The 16140-nt window shown below is 46.1% G+C and overlaps 1 pseudogene; it reads right to left on the reverse strand.

Annotated features, from left to right (window-relative positions):
- Nucleotides 1–15396: 15396 nt before the first annotated feature.
- LOC148509006 (5S ribosomal RNA) lies at nt 15397–15515 on the reverse strand (annotated as a pseudogene).
- Nucleotides 15516–16140: the final 625 nt, after the last annotated feature.

Raw genomic sequence — 16140 nt, forward strand, 5'->3', positions numbered from 1 at the left:
GCAAGGCAGGCGATCACACGGCAAGGCATTAGAACGACCACTATGTCTTTGCGTGCGATCGCTCTGTATATGCAGATGCCCACCAGCCTGTTATAAGATGCCCACTTGTGCACGTCATCTCCAGGAAGTTTATGCAACCATCGGAACATTGAGTACCATGGGATGCAATCGCAGCGCTTGTGGCAGACTATACCCTACCACAAGCACTGCGAGCACTTCAGTGTAAAATTCAGCCAGGTGACGTGTACTATGACGCTGCCTCTTAATTATGCACGCCTCTGAAATGGCGTTAAGACGCTCAGACACGCCTGCGTTCACACCTCCACTCCCCCGTTTTTAATGTCCAACTCCCGGTACTACCCACAAACGGCTTCTCCTGTCACTTACTCTGCTGGGCTGTCTATGTGCAGCGAGTAAACGCTTCCCGATCTGTCGCACTGGTTCACGCACGCGCACTCCGATGCATATGATGCGCACAATGCGAAAATCGACCAGCTACAAACAAACGCATTCTAACGAGTGGGTCTGAATCAGGTCCCGAGTCTCTTGCTACTAAAATTAGAGCTAACCCCGATATTGTAGGCTTACAGCCGACATCTGGTAATCACAACGTAGCTCATTATGTGGATGACATCCTCACTATAACCAACACATTGATTCCTCTGTTAAACCTGTTTGCTGAAAGTCACCGCTTCTCAGCATAAAGAATGATCCAGAGAATTAAAATAACATCTTAATCTCCTGGATGGGGAGTATCACTTCCATAAATAAATTAACGTCCTCCCAAGAGTGTTGTGTTTCTTCTCTACCTTACCCATTAGGGGATGTTATCTCCTTCCCCATCCCTTATTATTTCCCTTGTGGGGCAACCAGGCTTTCCTCCCTGGCTTTTCCCCACATATGTCCTCTGTATGGTCCAGGGTGGGCATCCTGCTCCAGAATAACCTCCCTCCTTCTGGGCACTTTTCCCCTGCTCCCTGATTAGTAAGGTTTGCCTGTTTTTTGCAGGGGGCAGTGTCACTAGTATCTGCAGTTTACACATTTTTTTTACTCTCTTCAAACTTCCCTCCTGAGCATTTCACATTTGAAACTCTTTACCTCTCTGGTCACTAATCAAAGAACCTCATCTCGATGCTCTCTAATATTCTAGTTCCACTTTGAATGGATAGAAATATCTGTTTCAGAGGAATTGAGATGTTGATCTCTAGACTCAGAAAGGTTGGCTGACATTTGAGATGGAGCTGCAAAATCCTCTATTAATGTTTCTATTAAGGAAAACTAATACAAAGTATTGTATAGGTGGTATTATGTCCCCACTAAGCTCAGTGGTATCTTCCCTCGTACTTCAGATGCCTGGTGATGGATCTGTAACCAATCAGGATCTTTCCTGCACATCTGCTGTCCTTGGTCTGCAAATACTGATTGACTCTAAATACCTGTTGCTTCTACAACCTGTGTCTGACTTTCTGACTTTCCCAAGTACTCCTATCAAGGGCGCTTTAAGAACACAGGGGGCAAACATGCAGTCTCCGTGCAGACCTTCCACCCCTTTGCTAGCCCAGTTACTGAGTAGACTTTGGCACTGTGAGTCTATCGCGCATACGGAGATCTTCTTCTGCACCATTTTTATGCACCGTTGTTGGAGTGGTAAGTATAATGTATAGGTGTAGGGTGTGTGGTTTGGGTCTCTATTAACATAGGGGCCCTGTGCACCACAAACCCTGCACCCTCGAGTTGCTTAGATATCGTGAATGTTGCAACATGTCAAACTGCTGTCTCCTGGAAGTAACTCCTCCTTCCTTCTGTCCAGCTTTCTGAGAAACTCTTCAGCATCTCTCCACAAGCCCCATCTTCTTAACCTCGGAGTTTCCACCTAGTTTTAGTCTTTTGGGGTTCTGTTATTGCAACTACTCCCTGTTTTTGCTCATCTAAGCCATTTCCCATGTGGAGTAACCCCTCCTTCCTCCCTTCTATCCTTACCTTCTCCACCTCTCTTTGTTTGTAAAATTTGCATCACCAGCCATTGGTTGCATCCACTTCTGCTTAATGTCACAGCAGTACATTGTCATTTTCTGTTACTCTGGTTGTTACTTCTTTATGGTTACTTTTACTTGTTATGCTCTTGATGCTTTCAATAAACTTTTGGGGAAAAATATGAGTGCATTGATTGATTTTTTTTTAATTAGTTGGATTCACCTTGCCACACATTTTATAATACTGCCGCATATAATGGGCAACTGTGTGGAAATTTCTGTCCCATAATATAATTATCTCTCTGATCACATTATGAGCATCTGTGATCAAAAATACACTCAGCCCTCGGACCCTATGTGAGTCTCTATGATCAGAGAGGGAGGTGATAGAGATGCTTGTAGCTTTGTATGGACCCAGAAGATCCACACAGTCATGTGATGGAAATGGAGCAAGAACACTCCTAGTGAAAGTAAGGGGTATATTTACTAGTGCTGGTTTTTAGTAGTGGAGATGTTGCCATCAGCAACCAATCAGATTCTAGTTAACATTTATCTAGCACTTTCTAGAAGATATTAGCTAGAATCTGATTGGTTGATATGGGCAACATCTCCACTTCTAAAAAAACTTTAGTAAATATACCCGTAAGTGTCTCTCTGTACAGTACAAGGGGTGTCTATCTGCACTGGGAGTCATACAGTGACTATGGGCTCTATTTACTACAATCCACATATTGAATGCAGATTGTAGTGTGATATTATTGACTGAATTTGCATTGCGAATTCAGGCAATATCACAGGGATTTACTACAAATTCCTTGCAGGGACAGAGCTTGCGATAAAGCTCTGTCCCTGCGAATCCCCTCCGCACACTAGTCACGGTATTTTCACAAAAAATACCATGCCAAAGTGCCTGTGCATGCGCTAACCCCCCGCTGCGACCCCCCCTCTCCCTTAGTTACACTTACCTGCATGATCCGGGCCTCCGGTGATGTCCTCCATGCCTCCGATCAGGTGATCTCCCATACTGCACTGGGACCCAATCACCTGATGAACGGGCCGCAGTGCACTATGGGAGACCAGCTGACTGGAGGGGAGACATCACGGTAATGTCTAAATCCCCTTCACGGAGAGGACCCAGATGTCATCAGCCAGTGTCCAGCATCATTCCTTGCCATCCAAGTGGGCATAGAGGGGGAATATAACCATGTGGTGAGCGTAGCGAGCCACCGTGCCCGAAGCGCGGCGAGTGCAGCGAGCGCAGCGAGCATGCGAGGGGACAACAAACTTCTTTAAGTGGGGACAAAGTACTTCTTTAGCTGGCTGTCATGGGCAGGAACTGCACTTCCGCCCTCACTCACGTCACTTCCAGGTCCCTAGCACGAAGAGGAAATACAGCCAACTGAGACATCACCGAAGGCCCGATCACCAGTCCCTGGAGTTAGGCAAGTAAAAAGTTTTTTTTACAATTTTTTTTTTCTTTTTTTTACAGTAATCAGCTTGCGGTCTGTTTAGACCACATAGCTGATTACTGGGACCAACTCCTGGCTCTGCTCTGCCTGTTAGAGCAGAGCAGGAGTCCAATAACCGAGGGAGACCCTGGATAACGCCACCTCCTGGTGGTGTTATTATCACAGGGCTTTCCCCGATATTTTTTTACAATTTATTTTTAGTAACTTTGGCCAGATCACATTTCCCATTACAATTATGGAAAATGCGATATGATGACTAAAAATAAGTGATACTTAGGGGTTGGAGTAGAATTTTACGAGCAATTTTACTAAAAGTAAAATGTGAAAAAATACCGGGGGAAGCCCTATGATAATAACACGGAGGGGATTTTTGATAAATCCCTGTGATATTACCTAAATACGAATTTAGGCAAAAATATCAAACTACAACCGCATTTTAAATGCATGGTATTATACATGGTACCAGCAACGTGGCAATATTAATGTCATAAATGTATTCAAGACAGAAAAACTTTTGCTATAGGCGCTAACAATAATATACTACAAATCTATATGTGTAGCAAATAAAACCAAGGGGATTTTGTCATGATTTGATCAAAGCATATAAGTCTGCAGCCCAGCGACAAGGAACCTCTTTTTTTCTGCAGGTCCGTACACTAGCCTATATGCCCAGCACACCATTACATTGCAGTTACATGTACTTACCTCCCAGATACCGAGGGACACATCTATACAGAGGCTGGCTTGTGAGCCACACCCAACTAGGCCTTTTATAGCCTTGATTGAGAGCTATCATGATAGCGTGAGGCAAAATTTTGAAACAAAACAGAAAAGAAATATGCCCGCGCTCGGTTTTACACAATGCTAGAAATGTATACAAAACAGACAAACTATTGCTATCGGCGCTAACAATAATATACTGCAAATCTATGTGTGTGCAGCAATTAAAACCAAAAGGATCCCTTGATGCTGGGCCACAGGCTTTAATGCTTTGATCAAATCATGACAAAATCCTCTTGGTTTTATTTGCTGCACACACAGATTTGCAGTATATTATTGTTAGCGCCAATAGCAAATTTTTGTCTGTTTTGTATTAAATAGTGCCCTATATGTGCAGAGTAGGCTGTCTATATACATAAGAACCACAGATGTTCAAGGGAGATGTGTTTATGCCAGTGGCTACCAAACAAGGTGTCGTGACACCCTGTGGTAGCTCGAGGCACTTGCAGAGGTACAACGGGTTGTGGTCCAGGGCCAGATCAAATTAGTTATAAATAATATGATGGGCAAAACCAGTAACAGTGGCTGCCAATCATAAAATATGTGGACAAACAGAAGTGCAACTCTGTCCACCAGCACATCATTGAACCTAAAGATGGTAGGTATTCACAAATAATTTAATTTAATAATTTTTGTTGAAATTCTTCATTATAAACTTTTGGCCTAGTGCTGATACCCACTTGGGAACCATTGCTTTATGCAAATTGTGTTGTTCAATGTGAAAATCTCTTTGCCATGGGGTCATTTTGTGATGTTTTATAACACAGTATATGTGACAGCAGAGCATAGGCATTCTAGGCAAATGTCTAGGGCATCTGGAATTCCACAAGGACATTTCATGGCTTGGTGGCTGCGGCATAGTGAGAGTGCCAGCTGCTGCTACCGCAATTGGAGCTGAGGGCCTGATTCAGAGCCGGACGCTATTTGTGCTCGCTCGTTCAGAAAATAGGGGTGGCTATTCAAATGAACCGTTCGCTCTTTGCGGTCTGTTCACGCCTCTAGGTCTGAACGATGTGAACAAAACTTGCGGTCGTTTTTTGGATAACTACGCCCCCTGGCCGCTCGCATCCTACGTCATGTCCGCTATTTATTAGATTAATCGAGCACATCGACCAGCGTATGAACTGCTTGCTATTCTTGTGGTTGGTTTTTCCTACCACAAATTTGCGAGCAGTTCTGACTATAAAATAACCCAGTGACGTGGTCAGTGACGCTGCTGTATTAATTGTGCACACCCATAAAATGCCCGTTTTGACCTTTAAGCACGCCTGCGTTCTGATCTCCACTCCTCGTTTTCAAGCACCTTCCCCTGTTACCACCCACATATGCCTCATTCTGTCACTCAAAATAGCAGGCATTCGTTATTTAGCGAACAAACGATTTTCGGCCGCACTGACTGGTTCGTGCATGCGTATTACGATCCGTACGCATGCGCAGTTGGGCAAACATCGCTCGGAGCGAACGAGCGGCCGCTTACGAGCGGCTCTGAATCAGGCCCTGAGCTCCTATCAGGCAGCGGTCAGAATGAGCATTCTGGCCACAACTCATGGCTCTGCCTCAATCACCTGCTGCCGCCCAGCACTCACAAAGTACAGCAGCAGGGACGGTCCCAGGCGTTGGAAAATTGCCTGTGACTGCCTCCCTGGCTTGGAGGCATTTGCTGAAGCCGAGAGAAGAGACAAATGATAGTGAGTCTGTGTTGTTAGCTCAACTCTCAGCTGGGAAAGGGCACTGGGCAGAGGGGTATGGCTGGATATGACTGTGCTATGAAAGGAGTGCTGGATAAGGCCAGGGGTGCTGTGCTGGGAGAGGGGGTGCTGGATGAAGGGTGTTGTGCCAGGAACGGGGTGCTGGATGAGACCAGGAGTGCTGTGCTGGGAGAGGGGGTGCTGGATGAGACCAGGGGTGCTATGCTGGGTGCTGGATGAGACCAGGAGTGCTGTGCTGGATGAGGGGTGCTGGATGAGGGGTGCTAGATGAGGGGTGTTGTGCTGGGAAAGGGGTGCTGGATGAGGCCAGGGTTGCTGTGCTGGAAGAGGGGTGCTGTGCTGGGAAAGGGGTGCTGGATAAGGCCAGGGGTGCTGTACTAGGAGATGGTGCTGAGCTGGATGAGGAGTGCTGGATGAAGGGTGTTGTGCCGGGAACGGGGTGCTGGATGAGACCAGGAGTACTGTGCTGGGATAGGGGGTGCTGGATGAGACCAGGGGTGCTATGCTGGATGAGGGGTGTTGGATGAGGGGTGCTAGATGAGGAGTGTTGTGCTGGGAAAGGGGTGCTGGATGAGACCAGGAGTACTGTGCTGGGAGAGGGGGTGCTGGATGAGACCAGGGGTGCTATGCTGGATGAGGGGTGCTGGATGAGGGGTGCTAGATGAGGGGTGTTGTGCTGGGAAAGGGATGCTGGATGAGGCCAGGGTTGCTGTGCTGAAAGAGGGGTGCTGTGCTGGGAAAGGGGTGCTGGATAAAGCCAGGGGTGCTGTACTAGGAGATGGTGCTGAGCTGGATGAGGAGTGCTGGATGAGGGTGTTGTGCCGGGAATGGGGTGCTGGATGAGACCAGGTGTACTGTGCTGGGAGAGGGGGTGCTGGATGAGACCAGTGATGCTATGCTGGATGAGGGGTGCTGGATGAGGGGTGCTAGATGAGGGGTGTTGTGCTGGGAAAGGGGTGCTGGATGAGACCAGGAGTACTGTGCTGGGAGAGGGGGTGCTGGATGAGACCAGGGGTGCTATGCTGGATGAGGGGTGCTGGATGAGGGGTGCTAGATGAGGGGTGTTGTGCTGGGAAAGGGGTGCTGGATGAGGCCAGGTGCTGTGCTGGGAGAGGGGTGCTGTGTTGGGAAATGGGGTGCTGGATGGGGGCCAGGGATGCTGTGCTGGGAAAGGGGTGCTGGATAAGGGGTGGCATGCAGAGAGAGGAGAGGGGTGCTGTACCTTGAGTCAGGAAGTGATGGGGGCAGTATGTGGTGCTGTGAGGAGTGTAAGTGAGCACTGTGAGGTGGGCAGTAACTGGCTCAGTGTGTGTGCTGTGTGTATAAATAAATAAATATATATATATATATACTGTATCTGTGTGTGTATATATGTATATGTAGCTATATATATAGTTGTTAGCTGAACTCTCAGCTGGGAAAGGGCACTGGGCAGAGGGGTATGGTTGGATATGACTGTGCTGTGAAAGGAGTGCTGGATAAGGCCAGGGGTGCTGTGCTGGGAGAGGGGGTGCTGGATGAATGGTGTTGTGCCGGGAACGGGGTGCTGGATGAGACTAGGAGTGCTGTGCTGGGAGAGGGGGTGCTGGATGAGACCAGGAGTGCTGTGCTGGGAGAGGGGGTGCTGGATGAGACCAGGGGTGCTATGCTGGGTGCTGGATGAGACCAGGAGTGCTGTGCTGGATGAGGGGTGTTGTGCTGGGAATGGGATGCTGGATGAGGCCAGGGTTGCTGTGCTGGAAGAGGGGTGCTGTGCTGGGAAAGGGGTGCTGGATAAGGCCAGGGGTGCTGTACTAGGAGATGGTGCTGAGCTGGATGAGGAGTGCTGGATGAAGGGTGTTGAGAGGAGTGCTGGATGAAGGGTGAGAGATAATAAATATATATATATATATATATATATATACTGTATGTGTGTGTATATATGTATAAGTAGCTATATATATATTTATCTAGATATTTAACTATATATGTCAATATTTATAAAAATTTTGTGTGTAGAGAGAGGGAGAGAGAGAGAGAGATTGTAATAGATGTTAGAATGGATGCAAATGAAGCACAATTTTGTGTCCTCCGCCAGACTCCTAAGGGAAGAAAGAAGAGGAAGAAAGAAATGGGAGGAACACCTAAGAGGTAAATGAAAATTGAGTATCATGTTTTAAAAAGGTATAAGAAGCGTATAAAAACTAATCTTGGTGGTGGGATTATCTGCTAGGGGCACCAGCCAAAATATTGCCTAGGGCACCAGATTGGTTAGGGTGGCTCTGTGTGACAGACTGAGGCTGCAGGTAGCTTCAGGGTGACACTGCCTAGGATTTCACGTGAGTTACCAGGGGCCTCCAATTTTTAAGAATGTTCAGAATTCCCTATGCCACCTGTGGGTTTGAGGGCAGCTGCCAACCTCACGTGTAGAAGCATGACCACCTCCAGCACAATGCAAATTGTGTAATATGTCACTGGCCCCATTTCACTGGAATAACATATTTTACAGAGACACCTGAACCCTACTTAATAATAAGGAAAGCAAACAAAACGATGAGATCAGTATCTATTCTATGTGCAGTTATTCACATGTGCAATTAACTTTTCACTTGGTTGTGACAAGATAATAGCACGAGATCCAGCTGAGTAACCACTGTCTTGATTACTTGCAGATTGATCTGAAGACCTGTGTGATCCTTTCCTAAATGTTAATTATATACATTTAATCTAGTTTGCACCTGTACCTATGTTTATCACATTCATTCCATTTTATTGCAGCTCAGAAGCTGATCCACAACGTCTACATTTTATAGTGGAATCAAATGAGCTGTAAAGCTGATTGGAAACATATCATGACAGTAGTTTATTGATCTTATGTCTCCTGTATTTTATGTTTTGTCAGCATAGTGGAGAACTAAAAAAATGAGCAGCGTTCCATAATATTTTCTCTCTAAATAATGGCAATACTGGAAAAGGTTCAACTTGTAATACCATTATATATTACATTAACTTTCTGTCTGAAAGTTAGCGCACTTGTGAACTCCAATCCCGCACATTCTTTTCAGGGAATGTTTGATATATCCAGAATCTACAGTTTCTGCAGACTTGCTTGGAATAGGATCAGTCCAGCTGAATAAATCAATTTTTTTTTTAAATTATAGATGCACACCCTAATATTTGTTGGCATTACACCCCATTAATATCTGTTCGGGATTAGAGGGGTGTGCAGATATAACTTGATGGGTATTAATGAGATGTCCAGATATAATGTATTCATTGATGTTTATTCAATCAGTGGGATTTCTACCTTGCTCCACATATTACACGTCTACACTTATACACTGAACGGTAAGCAGCAGTGGCGTATCTGTAATGGGTGTGCAGCAGTGGCGTATCTGTAATGGGTAGGCAGCAGTGGTGTATCTGTAATGGGTAGGCAGCAGTGGTGTATATGTAATGGGTAGGCAGCAGTGGCGTATCTGTAATGGGTAGGCAGCAGTGGCGTATCTGTGATGGGTGTGCAGCAGTGGCGTATCTGTAATGGGTAGGCAGCAGTGGTGTATCTGTAATGGGTAGGCAGCAGTGGTATATATGTAATGGGTAGGCAGCAGTGGCGTATCTGTAATGGGTAGGCAGCAGTGGCGTATCTGTGATGGGTGTGCAGCAGTGGTGTATCTGTAATGGGTGTGCAGCAGTGGTGTATCTGTAATAGGTGTGCAGCAGTGGAGTATCTGTAATGGGTGTGCAGCAGAGGTGTATCTGGGTGTGCAGCAGTGGCATATCTGTAATGGGTAGGCAGCAGTGGCGTATATGTAATGGGTGTGCAGCAGTGGCATATCTGTAATGGGTGTGCAGCAGTGGCGTATCTGTAATGGGTGTGCAGCAGTGACGTAACTGTAATGGGTAGGCAGCAGTGGCGTAACTGTAATGGGTAGGCAGCAGTGGTGTATCTGTAATGGGTAGACAGCATTGGCGTATATGTAATGGGTGTGCAGCAGTGGCATATCTGTAATGGGTGTGCAGCAGTGGCGTAACTGTAATGGGTGTGCAGCAGTGGCGTAACTGTAATGGGTAGGCAGCAGTGGCGTATCTGTAATGGGTAGGCAGCAGTGGTGTATCTGTAATGGGTATGCAGCAGTGGCGTATCTGTAATGGGTGTGCAGCAGTGGCGTATCTGTAATGGGTGTGCTGCAATGGTGTATCTGTAATGGGTGTGCAGCAGTGGCGTATCTGTAATGGGTGTGCAGCAGTAGCGTATATCTGTAATGGGTGTGCAGCAGTGGTGTATCTGTAATGGGTAGGCAGCAGTGGCATATCTGTAATGGGTATGCAGCAGTGGCGTATCTGTAATGGGTATGCAGCAGTGGTGTATCTGTAATGGGTGTGCAGCAGTGGTGTCTCTGTAATGGGTAGGCAGCAGTGGCGTATCTGTAATGGGTAGGCAGCAGTGGCGTATCAGTAATGGGTGTGCAGCAGTGGTCTATCTGTAATGGGGTGTGCAGCAGTGGTGTATCTGTAATGGGTGTGCAGCAGTCGTGTATCTGTAATGGGTAGGCAGCAGTGGCGTATCTGTAATGGGTGTGCATCAGTAGCGTATATCTGTAATGGGTGTGCAGCAGTGGTGTATCTGTAATGGGTGTGCAGCAGTGGCGTATCTGTAATGGGTATGCAGCAGTGGTGTATCTGTAACGGGTGTGCAGCAGTGGTGTATCTGTAATGGGTGGGCAGCAGTGGCATATCTGTAATGGGTAGGCAGCAGTGGTGTATCTGTAATGGGTAGGCAGCAGTGGCATATCTGTAATGGCCAACACTCCACCCATTTATTATATTCACCCCCGCTCTGCAAAAATAACCACTTCGCCATTCTCCCAGAGATTTGCGCATATGCAGTTGAGAATTCACCAGGATCATAGCATGGACACCATGTTTCCCGTAACCTCTGCTTGCACAGTTGACTATGGCACAGTTCCATAGTCTACTGCGCTACGAGACAGGAGGGGGCCAACAGGTAGACAGCACACATGCCCCTCCTCGCTTAAATTGCCCCTGGGTGGGAGGGCTCTTGACATATAAGTGCAGTCTCGGTAGATGGGAGCAATTTGTTCTGACCCTTCATTCAGTAATGTTGAACACAATGTAACCAGTGCAATGCAAAAGCCAGCCCTCCTGCTAGCAAAAACACCTTTTCTCCAGCAAACATTTTATTTTTAATTTACAAGAGCATGCACACTCGCCCATCTTTAAAATGTATTGTAAGTCTGACTTTGGAGTTAATGTTGGTCTCCTCTCCATGACATTGGGCCTGATTCCGAGACGGATGCACTGGCGATTACGCATGCAGATCAAGTGATTGTTTGCCATTGTGCATGTGAGCAGCGTTTGCATTGTAATTACAGACGCACAGAGGAATCCGCTGCAAATCAAGTGTCAGACTGTCAGCATTTGGAGGTGGTGACGGGAGGAGGGTGTGATCAGAAAAACACAGGAGTGTGTGACTGTTTTAACACCGTTACATGGCAGTGCATAAAGTAGCCAATGCGATTGCATACACATCATAAGAAGCCCTCTGCGTGTCAGGACCTGTCGCAAGGGCAAGATGGCCGCTTGATGTGCATCACTGTTACCCGATATTTACGCAGGGGGTTACATCGTACAGAGATGAGAAGGCAGGCAGTACGCGTCCCTATGCTCAGGTGATCTTTGTAACCATTAGTGTATTTTTGCAGCAGGCATTCGCATTACTGTCCATTTTTATGGCTGAGCAGAGAAGCTCTCACCCACTGGCTGAGTAGTCTAGTCGTGGACAGACACATAGAAACACACACATGCTGTTCTCTTTGAGGTGGTGACCATCTAAGGCAGAGGGCATTCGGTATGAATAGCAGGCTGCCGCATGACCGGCAGCTCGATTCCCGGCTGCGGCAGCCCGACAAAAACAGCAGAGGCCCGGCAGCGGAAAGCCCGACAGTGCTGGAAATCCTGATCGTCCCGAAGGTAAGTATAAACTAACCTAACCAACCCCCCTAACCCTAACCCTCCTTAGGGGTGCCTAACCCTAACCTCCCCCCAAGTGCCTAACCCTAACCTCCTCCCTCTAAGTGCCTAACCCTAACCCCCCCTTCCCCGCTGCCTAAACCAAAGTCCCCCGGGGGGGTGCCTAACCCTAAGTCCCCCCCAGGGGTGCGTAACCCTACCACTCCCTCCCCCTAGCCTAACCCTAACCCTCCCGGGGGGGTGCCTAACCCTAATTCCCCCCGGGTGCCCTAAACCTAACCCTCCCCCCCGCAGCTGTCCGCTCGCGGCGCCTACCATCCCTTCGATTGGGATGCCCGGCGCCTGTCTCCCAGTGCTGGGAAAATGACAGACGTCTAGATTTTAGATGCCGGTCATTTATCTCTAGGCGGTATAGAGGATTCGGGAAGCTGGCGGTCGGGACTGCGGCCTCCGGCTTCCTAAATGTATCCCGGCAAGGGTGGGGAACCTCTTTCTGCCGAGGGCCATTTTGATATATATAACATTATTCGTGGACCCAGTGCAGGCCACGCCCCCTCCATGTAATGTCACACAGGGACGGGGCCACAATCGCCAGTGATTACAGCAATGCCTGAAGCATCCTGAGGATGCTCCAGGGAGCTGTAAGGGGATCTGAAGCGTCCCAAGGACACTCCAGGCGGCACTGCTGCATAGATTCTGGCTGCAGGGTGTTATTCTAGGCACCCTGCTATCCAGATGAGGCTAGCAGAAAAAATTCAGAGGGCCAGACCAAATGATTCCGGGGGCCTTATACGGCCCCCAGGCCTGAGGTTCCCCATCCCTGATCTGAGGGATATGATATTCAAACCTTTAACAGTGCTATTAACTCCTGTACCTTGGTTATGTATTATACATAGGGGTCTTTTTACTAAGCCTTGGATGGAGATAAAATGAACGGAGATAAACGGGTCTATGTACTAAGCCTTGGAAAGAGATACCTTCCACTTTACAAGCTGTGGGCCTGATTCAGAGCCGGACGCTCTGACCAGAGCGCTCGCTCTGAATCAGTGCCCTCCTACCTAAAATTGGAGCGGCCACCTGGCCGCTCGCATAGCTGTGGGTGACCACCCACAGCTTATGCGAGCGGCCAAAAAGATGGTCTTGACCATCGCGACCATCGGGCTTGCGACAAGACCCTGCGGTAGGGTCTCGCTGCCGCAAGCCCAGGAGTGCTTTTGGCTCTATCAGAGCCAAAAGCACTCCCACTGATATCACTAGTGATGTCAGTGGGGCCGGACCCAGAAGGTAGGCGTTCCCATGGGAACACCTCCTTCTGGGCAGCCACGCCCCCGGCACGCCCACCAAAGGGGGTGTGCTGTCACTCACCATCGACAGCACGCCCTCTTTGGTGCGAGACCCATAGCGACGGTTGGCCGTCGCTATGCAGGTCTCGCGCATGCGCACTTGGGCACCATCGACCCGCTTGCGAGCGGGTCTGAATCAGGCCCTGTGTTTGAAAAATTAGGATCTGATTGGTTGGTACTTTATCTCCATCCACTTTATCTCTCTACAAGGCTTAGTACCTAGACCCTAAAGTACCAGCCAATCAGCTCCTAACTGCCATGTCACAGGCTGTGTGAAAAATGACAGTTTGGAGCTGATTGGCTGGTACTTTATCTCCGTTCACTTTATCTCCATCCAAGACTTAGATACTTGAGTTTAAAATGTGTCCCATCATTATAGGACACACTGTATATATAATGTGAAACGGCATTTGATGGCTCGATTTATCTTTGTTCCCATTCTACTCTCCCTTTGACTTTGAATTCCTGCTTTTAAACTCCAGCACTTGCCCCTGATTTTGGGGATGTTTTCTCTAAGAGATATATTATTTAATGTGTTTTTAAAAATCATTGTTATTTTATATTTTAAATGTAAACTTGCTACACTGACTAAAATAAACAACCACCACATATTTCATAATATTCACATTACACAAAGTATTTGTTACAAATGTTTCCATTTTATTTAAGCTAAAATGCTTCACCATATTAATTTTGCAGAATAAGAATGCTTAAGCAATTTATAAAGCAATTTCATCCTCCACTCTGATGGTGGCCTGTATTATGTATTTACCAGCTGTGTAAATTGCAAGTAAATTGTTGCTTAAGCTGCATAAACAAAGACATAACCACTTAAAATAATACATACGATGGATCTTTGCCATAACGCATAAGTGGTTTATAATTACACTGCAGGTGTGTCTACCTATAGCTTGTTTTCATTCTATGCACTCGCGCTGATGTGATCCACAACATGGAGCAGATAACAGATTTGCCAATAAAAGAAGCACACGTTTGTTTTATTTTTTCTTATTGTTAGAAATCATTCTGCCATAGCTTCTTTAAAAAACAAATGGGGGAATTGACCATGAGCGACAAGTCCACTGGTAAGTGCAAAAAATGCAATTAAGTGCAAATATATAAAGTGCTAATATTAAAGTGCAATTGTGCTAAACAGTGTGACACATGAAACAGTGCAATTCGTTTATGCCTAAAAAAAAGGCCAAACTCCCACATGGGTTATGTATAAATACTAATTAAAAGAACATGTAGCTAATAACATTCAAATCTACTTTAAACACATAGTTCCTCTGATAATATTGTTCCGTCTGTGATAGTAAGCGATTCGTCACTTCCAGTTATCGCGCGTGCGCTTCCGCCCTCTCCAGATGCCTCGCGTGTGCTTCCATCATATGTATCCTGGCAACCAAGTCTGGCTGCTCCGTTCCGGAATGTTGCTCTTGGCTGGCGTCTGCTTGGGTAGCACATGGTCCAGTGACTTCCGCCCTTACAGCGCTGTTCCATGCGGTTGGCTTCCTCCCTTAGTGCACCGCTCACGGCCAGTGTGTAGAGACAGCATCTCAATATATTATTCAAAGTATCTATAATTAGACAAAATTCATTGTAAATGTATAATGCATCAATAATAAAACAAGATTGGATGCATGGTATATCAATATTATGAACTTATAAATTGCGCACTAGGTTTCCATGACAAGGTGTGTATTTTAGAATGTAATACAATAAGAGGAGACAAATAAAAATTAGAAATATATATGTGATGGTAAATGGAAATTAAAAAATAATAATAATAATAAAAATAGTTTATATAAATAGTTCAGAGTTCAAAAATATATTAATTCTCAATGTATGAAGATTCAGAAAAATATATAGTTCATTAGGATACAATATAGACCCCCAAAGTTAAAAAAATAAGTTAAAAAAATAACTTGAAAGTAGATTCCTTAAGTATTTATGAAGATGAGGTAGGTGATTGGATTAAAGGACTGTCTTCCAGAAGTAACTTGAAAGTGAATAGTTTATTTAAAAACATTCTGATTCAAAGGAGGTATTAAACTTCTGGCATGGACTAGCTTCTTCTATGATGGCTTGCATGGAAGCTTCCGATGATTTATAATGGTGGTAATATACCCGCCCTTTTGGACTCAAGTAACTACAATACCAGGTCTTCCCAGGAGGTCTCCCATCCAGGTACTGACCGGGCCCAGTCATGTATAACTTCCAAGATCAGAAGAGATTGGGCACACTCATACTGGTATGACTGTAGATACTCTCGGGTCCACTTTTCACCATAACCCCATCACTGGTAACTTATTGCCAGTAGGATATATTACTACACCTGGTATTCTCTGGGGGTCTCCCTCCCAGATACTTATCAGGCCCAAAACATGAATCACTCCTACAGGGTGCCCACAACCGGGCTTTTCATGTTGGTATAGTAGTAATACCCCTTCTGTCAATCATCTTGTTGTATCCTCATAGGAATGGTGCAATTTCGTAGTTGTCATTAAAACCTTTTGGAGCCATGGTGTTGAGTTCAAAGATCCAGTACATTTCCCGTTTGGCTAGAAGATTCCCCAGATCACCTCCTCTTTCTCCAAGAGTCATATGTTCAATAGCTTTGAACATTAATTCTTCTGGGTTTGAATTGTGGTTGATTATGAAGTGCTTAGACACTGCATGAGCTTCTACTTTATTCTTGATGTTTCTGGTATGTTCTTGAATACGAAGATAAATGACCGATGATGAGTTACAGTTCATGAAACTTTTGATGGCAAACTCCTTTGTTCCATCTGAGTCTGTAAAAGTTTTTCTCTTAGGATGCAAATATTTACATATACTGCAACGTCCACATTTATAACTCCCCTTGCAACTCAGGATTCCACCCATGTTT

Source organism: Taudactylus pleione, unplaced genomic scaffold, assembly GCF_031769625.1.
Source record: "Taudactylus pleione unplaced genomic scaffold, aTauple2 ptg000333l, whole genome shotgun sequence".
In the NCBI taxonomy this organism is placed as follows: Eukaryota; Metazoa; Chordata; class Amphibia; order Anura; family Myobatrachidae; genus Taudactylus; species Taudactylus pleione.